The sequence below is a fragment of the Leopardus geoffroyi genome, chromosome C3, assembly GCF_018350155.1.
Source record: "Leopardus geoffroyi isolate Oge1 chromosome C3, O.geoffroyi_Oge1_pat1.0, whole genome shotgun sequence".
Classification (NCBI taxonomy): Eukaryota; Metazoa; Chordata; class Mammalia; order Carnivora; family Felidae; genus Leopardus; species Leopardus geoffroyi.
This window is the reverse complement of record NC_059338.1, coordinates 112,383,096-112,396,353: the sequence shown is the minus strand read 5'-3', so window position 1 is coordinate 112,396,353 and position 13,258 is coordinate 112,383,096.

The following is a 13,258-nucleotide window of genomic DNA, read 5'->3' as shown; positions in this document are numbered from 1 at the left end:
TAAAAAAAAAAATTATTTTTTTGTTTTACTGTTTATTTTTGAGCAAGAGAGAGAGAGACACGGAGCGTGAGTGGGGGAGGGGCAGAGAGAGTGAGGGAGACACAGAATCTGAAACAGGCTTCAGGGTCTGAGCTGTCAGCACAGAGTCCGACACCAAGCTTGAACTTGGGAATAACAAGATCATGACCTGAGCCAAAGTCGGATGCCTAACTGAGCCACCCAGGTGCCCCTAGCATTTGTAATAGTAATTTATCAATATCATTCCAGGGTTTAGTTAACCGTATTAATGGCATCCTGAAGGCAGGAATGCCCCAGCCCCAGGAAGTCTTTTTATTTCTTTTTTTAAGATTTTATTTTTAGGTAATCTCTACACCCAACATGGGGCTTGAACTCACAACCCCAAGATTAAGAGTCACACGCCTCCGCCCACTAGCCAGCCAGGCACCCCTTCCAAGAAGTCTTTGACTCCGAGGCCCTTGTTAACTGCAGCAAGCAAGCACCTAAGACAGTTTTAATGTTTTAGGTGCTTTTGCTTCATCACAGAGGATATGATTGCACATCAGCATCACGAGAAGTTATGGCGGTTGTGGGGAGCACCTCTGTAGGAACAGTAAAACCTCACAGGCCTTCCTGACCAGCCTGCCTTCAGGAAGTCCCACTCCTGCCATACAGTCATTATTGACCAGTGGGAGGATTTCTCTGGCTACCGTGTTTTGTTTGCATAGAAAAGCCCAGGGAAATTATATACACCTTTTGAATATTTTGCCTGTTGTCCTTTCTCATTCACTGGTCACCCGCCAGTGTTATTGAGGTTTTTCCAGGAATGCAGCTTCGGGAAAGAGCTGTTTCATCAGCATTGTCCGTTTTCTCAAGAAAAATGTTTTACTCAGATAGGATTTTATCAGATTCATTAATATAATTTTCCGATGCTTCCTGATCATTAGAAGCTTCTCCCAGCTGATTTGCAGATTTTACACAACGATGCCTCTTCAAGTTCTGTAGCTACCTTGATGAATGTTCAGACGCACCTTCAAGGTGCAGTTCCTCAGGGTATGTTCTAGCTGTATTCTAGTTACATATTCACTTTCACTCAAGCAAAACGTGGTCAAGATCTTAAATTCTGGGGGGGCAGCTGGCTGGCTCACTCATTAGAGCATGTGGTTCTTGATCTCGGGGTTGTGAGTTCGAGCCCCACATTGGGGGTAGAGATTACTTTTTAAAAATCTTACATTTTTGTCCTATGCAATGTTTTCTTATTTTTATTGATTCTTGTTCATCCATCAGTATAAAACTTAGCTTCTGTTTCTTCAGCTCATATGTAGTAATGACTCTAGTCCATTATCTTTAGTAAAATGCCTCACGAACACATCAGGATCTAGCTTCTGTAGTAACTTCACTCTCTGTGCTATTGTGAATGAGAGGTGCTTCTTTTCTTCTTTTTGTCTTCTCACTATTACCAGAAAGGTGTCTTTGACTCTGATGTTTCATGGTTACCAAAGAACAACAACAAAAAAAGGCAACAGAATACCAGCACTCAGCAGATATTTTGAGAGGGATGTTGTGACAGCTGAGTCTTTGGTCAGTTCAAGCCTGTTTTGCTGCAAAATAAGTTTTGGTGCCAAACTTATGGGATAACTTTTGCTTTTAAGAGCTTTTCAGATCATAATTTCAGATAAGGAATTGGGGGCCTAATTTTTTTGCAGAGAATTTTTTATGCAGTGGAAGAAATATCAGTTTCCTGATATATTAAGAAATGCTTCCTGAGCACTGAGGACAGGGACTCCTAATTTTTTAAACCAGAGACCCCTTTAGTCTTGGAACAATGTATACATAATGGTCAAAGGTTCTGATTGCCGTGGATAACCAGCCTAATCACACTGAAAGGTTGTCATTTATAGGAAGAAACATTTTGACTGGCATACCAACTCAGGTTATACAGAAAATATATTGGCTTTATATTGTAGTTTAAATTTTTTTAATGTTTATTTATTTTTGAGAGACAGACAGACAGAGTGTGAGTGGGGGAGGGGTAGAGACAGAGGGAGACACAGAATCCGAAGCAGCTCCAGGCTCTGAGCTGTCAGCACAGAGCCCGACTCAGGGCTCGCACTCACGAACCGTGAGATCATGACCTGAGCCAAAGTCGGATGCTTAACCGACTGAGCCACCCAGGTGCCCCTGTATTATAGTTTAAATATATATTGAACATAACACACATTCCTTTTTACTAATCTTGCCGGAAGTCCTAGGGTGTTAGGCTGCAAACTTCCACATACGTGTCAGGCTCTGCACTCAGAAATAAACGTATGGCCCTTACTGGTGCCTGGGTGGCTCAGTCAGTTAAGCGTCTGACTCTTGATTTCAGCTCAGGTCATGACTTATGGTTCATGGGATCGAGCCCCCCATCGAGCTCTGTGCTGGCGGCATGGAGCCTGCTTGGGATTCCTTCTCGCCGTCTCTCTCTGCCCCTCCCCTACTCTCTCTTTCTAGATAGATAGATAGATAGATAGATCTCTCTCTGAAAATAAATAAACATTAAAAAAAAAAGGAAAGAAATGTATGGCCCTTAAAAGTACAAAAGTGAGTAACATGAGAACTCACACATACAAAGGTGAGTCATAGGTGTCCATGGTTCAGGACTTACAATTTAGAATGAGACCTGAATAGAACCCAGATCATGTCATCATAGGGCAAAACGCAAGTAGAGATAAAAGGGGGACTTGAGAGCAGTGAGTGATGAAGAGTTTGCCCAGAAGAAGCAGGGAAGACCTGTCGGAAGTGACGCCAGTACTAGACCTTGTAGGATAAGGGGGTGTGGGGGATCCCCCTCCCCTGACACCTGTCAGTAATACATCTAATTCAGCTGCAATAAAGACAGTTTCCCATTCTGCCTTGCAGCGAGGGGAGGCCACTGACTGAATATGAGTTAGTGCAATGTAAGCAGAAATGGGGTATATAACTTAGGCAGTGAGGCATGAAAGTGTGGCTGGTCTGAAGGTCACAAAATAGCAGAGGGAAGTAGCAAGATCGGTATAAAAAAAGAGAAGAAATAAAGCCTTGTGCAATTTCTTAGAGCCTGATGCAATGCTTTTCTCTCTGTGATTTCTCAATAGCAATTCAACACTGAATCTGAGGTGGTCCTAACACAACAAACAACACAGAGGCAAGCCAGACCCTTGTCCCGTGAGATCAGTACCACTCAACAACTAGAAACTTCCTTAATAGAACCATTGTCCACTAGTCCACCCGCCCAAGGGGAGGGCCAGTGCCCTGCCTCATAAATGGCCCAGTCCCTTTTCTATCCCACTGTCATCCTGTCGGCCACTTAGGTTTTATTTAGTATTTACATGTAAAAGAATTACTACAGAATAGGCCCAATTTCAGCTTACTCTACCTATTAAACAAGAACAGCCACAAAGAATGGACGCAGAAGACAGATCACTGGACAGTGTAGTATCAGCTTATAAACTCCTGTAGTAAAACTTAAACCCACTACAATAATCTAAGGATTGCAATCCTCTGGTGCCTACCTTTTCCAGAGTATCCCGTATGAGAGCGGCAGAGGCATTTACTAACATCTTTGCATTAGCCACACATCCTCTGGTACTTTAACACCCTTCCTGGAACACCCTTCCTGGAACTTCAGCTACAGCAGAGGCGTTGCTATCGTATACAACAGGAACCCACATCTCCCAGTTTCCAGATTAGTGTATTTTCCTCCAATATAACAACTGAGAGAAGTAAAAGTAAGCTCTGTCAAAATTTGACAATGAAATGTATAATGCTTTCGGTCTGAAATGGATTATTTTTGTGTAATGACAAGATGGTTGAATTATAAGTATATTGACAATGGCACCCCACCCCCAAACTGGCTCTAAAATAGAAAATGCAAAAGGGGTGTCTGAGTGGTTCAGTTGGCTGAGTGTCTGATTCTTGATTTCAGCTCTGGTCATGATCCCAGGGTCATGGGATCGAGCCCTGCATCAGGCTCCACACTGGGTGTGGGGCCTGCTTGGGATTCTCTCTCTGCCCCTCTCCCTGCTCATGTGCGTGTGCTCTCTCTCTCTCTCTCTCTCTCTGAAAAATAATAACAAATAAGAAAAAAGAAAATGCAAGGATAAAAAGGAAAAGAAAATGCAAAAAAAAGTAAATAAATAAGTAAAGGAAAAGAAAATGCAACCACAAAGAATCTCTAAGAAAAAATTTAATGTATCAACACTATAGAGATTTTAGAAAACATCAATAAGTGTAAAAATTCTGCTTAAAAAGTAGGGCAAAAATTCAGTTGCAACATAAAAGTAGGTCATCCACTCTTTGTCAAATCTTCCCCTAAAGTTTATAACCTCATGTGTTAATGGTTTACCAATCCAATTTTATAGCAAGGGTATAAGAAATAATTCTTAAGTTTATTCACTTTCCTTTAAGAATATACATCAATTTTGGGGTGCCTGGGTGGCTCAGTCGGTTAGGCGTCCGATTTCGGCTCGGGTCATGATGTCTCAGTTCTTTGAGTTCGAGCCCTGTGTCAGGCTCTGTGTTGAAAGCTCAGAGCCTGGAGCCTGCTTGGGATTCGGTGTCTCCCTCTCTGTTCCTCCCCCACTTGCACTCTGTTTCTCTCTCTCTCTCTCAAACATAAATAAATATTAAAAAAAAAAAAAAAAGAATATACATCAATCTTGTTCTCATGTTTGCTACTTAAGTACAAGGTATCAATAGCAGCCTCTGTGTGCTAATAGCAATCCCGTTACCCCCGAGAATTTCTGCAGCACTCTGGGGCTGCAAATGGACATTCTCTAGCACATGTTGTTGCCAAACGCTTTCTTTGTCAAATGTTTTAGGATCAGCAAAGCTGTCTCTTTGTTTCTTTTCAGTCGTTTTTTAGTTGCAAGGCTTTCTAACTTGCTCTGGATTACTGGATAAATATCTGTAATCTTTCTTTCCCCCCCCCCTCAGAAAAAATATTGCCTGACCTGTAAAACTCAAGAACTTCTAAGCATGTTGGACACCCCTCCTGATCACTGCCATCAACACGATCCAGGCTCATCTGGGAGAAGCCACTCTTCTTCGTGTTCCCTGGGGCCCAGGCTTGGTTTGAAGCAGGTAACCCTGGCCTGGGCCTCCCAGGATTTCCGAGGCAGTGGTGACAGGGTAGGTCCTGGGAGGCTGGCTGAGAAAGAAGTTGTCCGGGGAAGCCACCACAACAGACTCTATTAGTGTTATTTTAGAGGCTTTGTTTATCACAGATAAAGCCTGGTCAGCTCTTTAATTACCAATCCATTTTTCACCTTTGTAAACTTCTCTAGAGGCTATTTTTAGCCTATGAGATAGCTGTATAAAATATCACTTCATTGATTTCTGTGTGATGATTTACTCTTGAATATAGTTTTCGAATGTTTCTTTGACACGAATAATTTTATTCCTGTAATTCATTGTTCAGAGCACCCCACGTGGAGGTTGGTAGAGTGTATCCTTTTTCTGTCCCCAGGCCTGCCCGAACTAAAAAGCCTCCTTTTCCTATCCTCTTCACCCCCACCTCTATTACACACAGTTCTGTCCTCACAGGACCCCCAACACCCTCCTCTCCAACGCATACTCCACATTTTGCCCCAGGGGGGTGTTCAGTAAATGCCGAGCAACTGATAACATCCATCTCCCTTTTCATTCCTTATATTTGGATAGGAGGTTAATTTTAATTTAGTTAAACATTAAATTTTATGCAAAACCACCAGGCCAGGGTGTATTGAAGCAACTTTAGGACATATTCTCTTCAGGTAAATCATTCAACATCAAAAGAAAAAAAAAAACAACAAAAAAAAAAAGTTCGAAGTTTTATTCCTCTTATAGGAAACAAACCCCTCACTTCTTGTAGGAATCCCTTTGGTTCCTATCCCTTTGAATACGTAGTTTTTAGCTTATAGAACTTGAAAATAAAATATCACCCCACTAGATGCACCAGCATAATCAAGTGAATAAAAGCATTTAAAAATGCCCATCGCTTTCCTCCTTATTAAATGTACCCCATAATTACTGATTGTTACTTATTCTCAAGTAAGAAATCAAGTACCTGGGAATGTCATTTGTTTGGTGTAGTCGCCATGATTTGCTCTATCATTTTCAGACCAGGCATTCATATCTTTGAGTCCACCCACTGCTTTTGTCTATGCTTAGTCCATCCCAGCGGCAGAGAGGATCCTGTAAGACCTTTCAAGAGTGATGTCCCCTCTTCCCAATCCACCAGGCCCCCCGACCAGTGCGGAACAGTACTCGGTCTCCCACAGGCCAGTGTTCTGCTTCTGCAGACATCCTGAGTTCCAGATGGTTTGTATTATCTGAGTTCATTATCCACAATCAACACTATAAACCAGTCAAGTTAGCAACAAAGTCTAAAATACAGCAGTGAATTTAAAAATAAATAAAATATAGTAGAGAAACATTCAGAAGTCTACACTTGGAGCAATATATTAGGACCAAAATTTCTAAATAAAATGGAGCTGATTCAGGAAGTATCCATGGAGATGATAGATAGATAGATAGATAGATAGATATTTTTTTAATATACAATTTCTTATAGCCTTACTCACTTTGGCAGGTCACACTCCAAGTTTAAAGGAGGTAGCCAAGCAAGAAGGATGAATCTTAATAGTCCCAGTTTCGAATGAAAACGCGAGTTAAGGTCATGTTGAGGATCTGCTAAGTGCAAGACACTGGTGAAGATCCAGTGAGTGACCACCACCTGTGGCCAAGCTCCAAGAACCCCTAAGTGAAGCAGGATTACATGTGTTTGGAGAGATCAGCGTGCTACCCAGAGAAGGGCCTCATTGCATCGGGTCTCACTGCATCTAAGATACCACGAATTGTAAGAAAGCCCGTTTTGTGTGTCACTAAGAAAGAACAGTCACTTATGCTATGGCATGCCACTGACTGTGGGACACATGTGGATATCACAGGTGTTAAAGTGAGAATCAATGTGCATCTTAAAAGTGGTGGAACACGGACGTTTCCACAACAAGGGGAATGGAAGGAAAGAAATGTAGACAATTCAGAGGGAATAGAATACCTAGCAGGAAAAACAGATTTTTAAAAAACTCTTTTTTTTTTTTTTAATGTTTATTTTGAGAATGAGAGAGAGGGAGCAGGGGAGGGGGAGAGAGAGGGGGAGAGAGGGACTCCTAAGCAGGCTCCCTGTTAGGGCAGAGCCTGACACGGGGCTCAAAGTCACGAACCATGAAATCAGGACCTGAGACAGAATCAAGAGCCGGACGCTTAGCCAACCGAGCCATGCAGGCGCCCCAGGAGAAGCAGATTTAAACAAGAGCAGCAGATAAAAATTTTGGACCACATAACACCAGATGTTAGGACATTGCAAGTCAAATTTAGTGAGCTCCAAGCACCCCTTCTACTGGCTTGCGAGAGAGCCCCTTGTGTCCCTCTCCCAGGATCAGGCAAGAATGCTAGCAGATGGTACAATAAAAGGGGGGGGGGGCAGCTGGAGCTGGATCCCACTGTGGCTGCCGTCACTGCCAGGCAGCCCCACGTTGCAGGAGCTCCAGTGCCCTTCCAGAGCTCTGCCTCCCAGCTCTCAGCCCCTTGCCCTCAGAGAGCTGTTGCCTCAAGGGCTGGGTTTTACACTGAACAGCCTCTGCCAGCAACCCACAGCAACCCCCCATTTGGGGTACCACACCCAGCAGGGGCTGAACCTCCATAAGCAAAGGTCTTTCACTCCTGTCCCTGCTCATGGTCTCAGCCACGCTCCTGGGCTCCCAGCACTCACCTCTACCCATTCTCTAGGGCATACCCAGCTTAATCCTGGTCAGTGAGGCTGAACTAAAAGCTCTTTGATTGCTCTACTAGGAGCCAAGAGGGCATAAAGAGAACCCAGCCCAAATCAGTTTAAGCAAAAAGAGAAATCTTACTCACCTACACAATAGTCCAAAGGTAGAGCTTGATCAAGGCAGTAAGGTATATCACCAAGCAGGGCCGTCTCTCCTTCCCTTCTTCACTTCCTCCACACGGGCTCTGCCCCCAAGAGCCTCCCCGTTTCTGGGCTGACAGCATGGTTGTAGTTCTAGGTTCAGGTGTTCCTTGACTGAAGTCAGGTGGAAATGGGCCTCAGACTCTCTCTCTCTGCAGGCTCAAAAAGAATCTCAAATGCATCTCATTAGCTTTGGGTAGCTCACAATCCTATCCATGGGCTCACCGCTGTGGCCAAGGGGAGTGCATTTCTGCCAGGCCAGGCCTCATTCATACGCTTACTCCCAGATCTGGGAACATTCAGGCCATCTGTAACTAATGTGGATCATGGCAGGAAGAATAGAGGATCCCTAGATGAAAATAGGGATGCTACCATCAGAAGGAAAATGGTTGAGAATTTGCACAAAACAACCCATCTCTGCTTCATTCGATGTTTTCCCTAGTAGACGTATTCTTCCTCTTGATAACATCCTCCAGTGGTGTGATGATGGCTGCAGTAAGGGAAGGGTGCCACAGGAGCCCACGCAGGCTTCTCCCTTGCCTTTGTCAGAGAGAAGACACAATCATCTGCTGAGAGATCAGGACAGCTTTGGGTTTGAGTGGTCTCTCAAAGTGTGTTCCCTGGACCCACTGCAGCAGCCACACCTAGGAACTTGCTAGAAATACACATACTGGGGCCCCAACCCAGAATTACTGATTACACACTTTGGAGGTGGGACCCCGTGATCTGTGTTTGAACGAGCCCTCTAGGTCATCTTTTTTTCCCTCCAAGTTTTTATTTAAATTCCAGTTAACATACAGTGTAGTATTAGTTTCAGGTGTAGATTTTTAAAAATTTTTTTAATTTATTTTTTATTTATTATTTTTTTTTTAACGTTTTATTTTTATTTTTGAGACAGGGAGAGACAGAGCATGAACAGGGGAGGGTCAGAGAGAGGGAGACACAGAATCCGAAACAAGCTCCAGGGTCTGAGCTGTCAGCACAGAGCGGACACGGGGCTCGAACTCACGGACCGCGAGATCATGACCTGAGCCGAAGTCGGCCGCTTAACCGACTGAGCCACCCAGGCGCCCCTGTAGAATTTTTAAAAATAATTTTTTTAAGTTTATTTATTTAATCTCTACACTCAACATCGAGCTCGCACTCACGACGCATGCTCCTCCGACTGAGCCAGCTAGGTGCCTGTCAGGTGTAGAATTTAGTGATTCACCCCTTATATATAACACCTGGTGCTCATCACAGCAAGCACACTCCTTAATCCCCACCCACCACTTATTTAGCTCATCCCCTGCCCCTACCTCCCCTCGGGTAACCATCACTTTGTTTTGTATAGTTAAGTCTTTTTCGGTTTTCCACTCTTTACCCCCACCATGTTCGTTTCTTTTGTTTCTTAAATTTCACACGTGAGTGAAATCATATGGTATTTGTCTTTCTCTTGACTGACTTATTTTGCCTATTATTAGACTCTCTAGCTCCACCACATTGTTGCAAATGGCAAGATTTCATTCCTTTTTATGGCTGAGTAATATTCCATTGTATATATATATACCACATCTTCTTTATCCATTCATCAGTCCATGGACACTGGGGCTGTTTCCATAATTTGGCTATTGTAGATAATGCTACTATAAACACAGGGGTGCATGTATCCCTTCAAATTCGTATTTTTGTATCCTTTGGGTAAATACCTAGTAGTGCAATTGCTGGATCATATTTTTAATATTTTTAATATTTTTTTAATGTTTTTAATATTTTTAATATTTTTTTAATGTTTATTTATTTTTGAGACAGAGAGAGACAGAGCATGAATGGGGGAGGGGCAGAGAGAGAGGGAGACACAGAATCCGAAGCAGGCTCTAGGCTCTGAGCTGTTAGCACAGAGCCCGACTCGGGGCTCGAACTCACAGACCGTGAGATCATGACCTGAGCCGAAGTCGGACGCTCAACTGACTGAGCCACCCAGGCGCCCCTATTTTTAATTTTTTGAGGAAGCTTTATACTGTTTTCCAGAGTGCCTGAAGAGCCCTCCTGTAATTCTGGTGCTCACTCAAATTTCAGAACTGTTTGGTTAGAGCTTTGCTACTCAAAATGTGGCCCATGAACTCACAGCATGGACATCACTTGGGATCTTATTAGAAATGCAGCATCTCTGGGCGCTTGGGTGGTTCAGTCTGTTAGGTGTCTGACTTTGGCTCTGGTCAAGATCTCATTGTTCATGAGTTCCAGCCCCACATCTGACTCTGTGCTGACAGCTCAGAGCTTGAAGCCTGCTTCTGATTCTGTGTGTCTCTCTCTCTGGCTCTCTCTCATTCAGGCTTTGTCTCTCTCTCAAAAATAAATAAGCATTAAAAAAAAAAAAAAAAAGAAATGCAGCATCTCTGGCCCCACCCTAGACCTACTGGATCTGAATCTGCATCCTTACTAAGATTGCCCAGATGGTTCGTTTGCACATTAGAGTTTGATAGCATTGGACTTGGGGGCTCGAAGAGAGTAGAGAAAGGGAAGTGCATAGAGTTGATCAGAGGCATGCAGAATGGCCAAAGAATGGCACTTGAGCTTGTATACCCTAAGTATCTCATGGTCCTGCTCCCCACAATTGTGTGATTTTGTACCGTAGCTCTTGAGCAGCTCGATCATAGGAACAAAGTCCTAGACTGAGGTTGACATGAAGTCATGTCATGAAGTCATGACATTAAGTCATGTGGGAAAGATAAGAGATTCAGTTGAGCATGTAGTTGTGGGAATGGCCAAATGGTGCAGAAAGAGGTGTAGACTGAATGGGGGGGGGGGAGATGGTGGCCGCAGAGAAAGTGGGTGGGAGCCTGAATATTTCTAGTAACTTGAAGCAAGTAAAGTGGGAGAAACAGCTACATGGAGGAGTAGTGGTACTGGGTTGACTGAGGAAGGATCTGCCCCCATGTTCTCTGGGTCACTGGCAGTTGGCTTTCTTTGTGGCTGTAGAACTCATAGCAGCTGTCTCTTTCAAAACCAGCAGCAAACTGCTTCAAGTCCGTGACCCCTAGAGTCTCTTTCAAAGAGTTTGCCTGATTGGTCAGTCCTATCGAGGAGAATCTCTTTTTTGATCTTGAAGTCCACTGATTAAGGCTGTGATTACATCTGCAAAATCCCTACCTTTGCCATAGAATGTAACCTAATCTAGGAGCAGCATCCCCTTTGTCATATTCTACTGGTGGGAAGCAACAGGTTCAGCCCTCACTGAAAGGGAAGGGATTGGTTGTAGAAGCTGTAACTTACACAGGTCATCTTAGGTGGGTGTCCACCACAGACTGTGAGAAACCCGGCTCTCATTTTCTATCACACATTCACTGTTCACTGTATTCACTGTATACACATAAAATAATGACATAATTGCTATATCTCACTGCTATGTCTGTGAGAAATAGATCTAATAATTAGAGCAGGTTATTTGTGCAGTTTTGTCCCAGCTTTACATACCTGGTCAAAATACTGACTTCCTTTTGCTTAGTTCTCCCCCGCCCCTTTCCTTTCAGTGTGGTTATGTACTCATTTCTAATAGGTTCAATTGCCCTTGCTTCACCTTTGGGGTTCTTCCTCTCCTCCAAACACCCTGGTTGATTTTCATTTTTTATTGGGAGGTATTGGAAGCATTTCTATGGTTCTTTTTCTTTTTCTTTTTTTTTCTTTCTTTCTTTTTTTTTTTTTTTTTTTTAGCATTTCTATGGTTCTAAAAGCTGAAGTTGTACAAACGGGGATGCTCAGAGAAATGAGGCACTCCCTCATCCCCGGAGACCTGATCCACCTCCTCCCTTGTGTCCAACTCTTTTTTACCCATCCTCTGTAGGTGACCAGTCTCTTTAGCTTCTGGCTTATTCTTCCAATATTCCGCACAAATAGATACGTGTGTGTTTTCTTACATTCTTTCTTACATGAAGGGTAACTTACTATATTCTTTTGCACTTTGCTTTTTTTTTTTTTCATTTAAAAGTCTCAGAAATCAATCCAAATCAGTTCGTAGAGGTTATCCTCATTTTTTTTGGATTGATATGCATAGACCTCCATTGTGTGGATGTGTCATAATTTTTCCTTCTATTTTTAGCACTTAATATTTTATTTATTTATTTATTTATTTATTTATTTATTTATCTATGTACAAGTTAGTTAATATACAGTGTAGTCTTGACTTCAGGAGTAGAACCCAGTGATTCATCTCTTACATATGATACCCAGTGCTCATCCTGAAAAGTGCACTCCTTAATGCCCATCATTCATTTAACCCATCCCTCCACACACCTCCCCTCCACCAACCCCTCAGTCTGTTCCCTGTATTTAAGAGTCTCTTATGGTTTGCCCCGTCTCTGTTTTTGTCTTATTTTCCCATTCCTTCCCCTATATTTATCTGTTGAGTTTCTCAAATTCCACATACAAGTGGAATCATAGGATAACTGTCTTTCTCTGACTTATTTTGCTTAGCATAATACCCAATTCCATCCACATGTTGCAACTGGCAAGATTTCATTCTTTTTCACTGCCAGGTAGTATTCCATTGCATATATGTGTCACATCTTTTTAATCCATTCATCAGTTGATGGGACATTTGGGCTCTTTCCATAATTTGGCTATTGTTGATAGTGCTGCTATAAACATTGAGGTACATGTGCCCCTTTGAATCAGCATTTTTGTATCCTTTGGATAAATTCCTCGTAGCGCAATTGCTGAGTCATAGAGTAGTTCTATTTTTAATTTTTTGAGGAACCTCCATACTGTTTTCTAGAGTGGCTGCACCAGTTTGCATTCCCACCAATAGTGCAAAAGGGTTCCCCTTTCTCCACATCCTCTCCAACATCTGTTGTTTCCTGAGTTAATTTTAGCCATTCTGACTGTTGTGAGGTGGTAGCTCATTGTCGCTTTGATTTGTATTTCCCTGATGAGTGATGTTGAGCATCTTTTTATGTGTCTGTTTGCCATCTGGATGTCTTCTTGGGAAAAGTGTCTATTCATGTCTTTTGCCCATTTCTCCACTAGATTATTTGTTTTGGGGTGTTGAGCTTGGTAAGTTCTTTATAGATTTTGGATACTAACCCTTTATCTGATAGGTCGTTTATGAATATCTTCTCCCATTCTGTCGGTTGCCTTTTAGTTTTGTTGATTGTTTCCTTTTCTGCTCTTTTTGTCTTGATGAGGTCCCAGTAGCTCATTTTTGCTTTCATTTCCTTTGCCTCTGGAGACATGTCAGGTAAAAGGTTGCTGCCTGTTTTCTCCTCTAGGATTTTGATGGTTTCCTGCCTCACATTTAGGTCTTTTCAT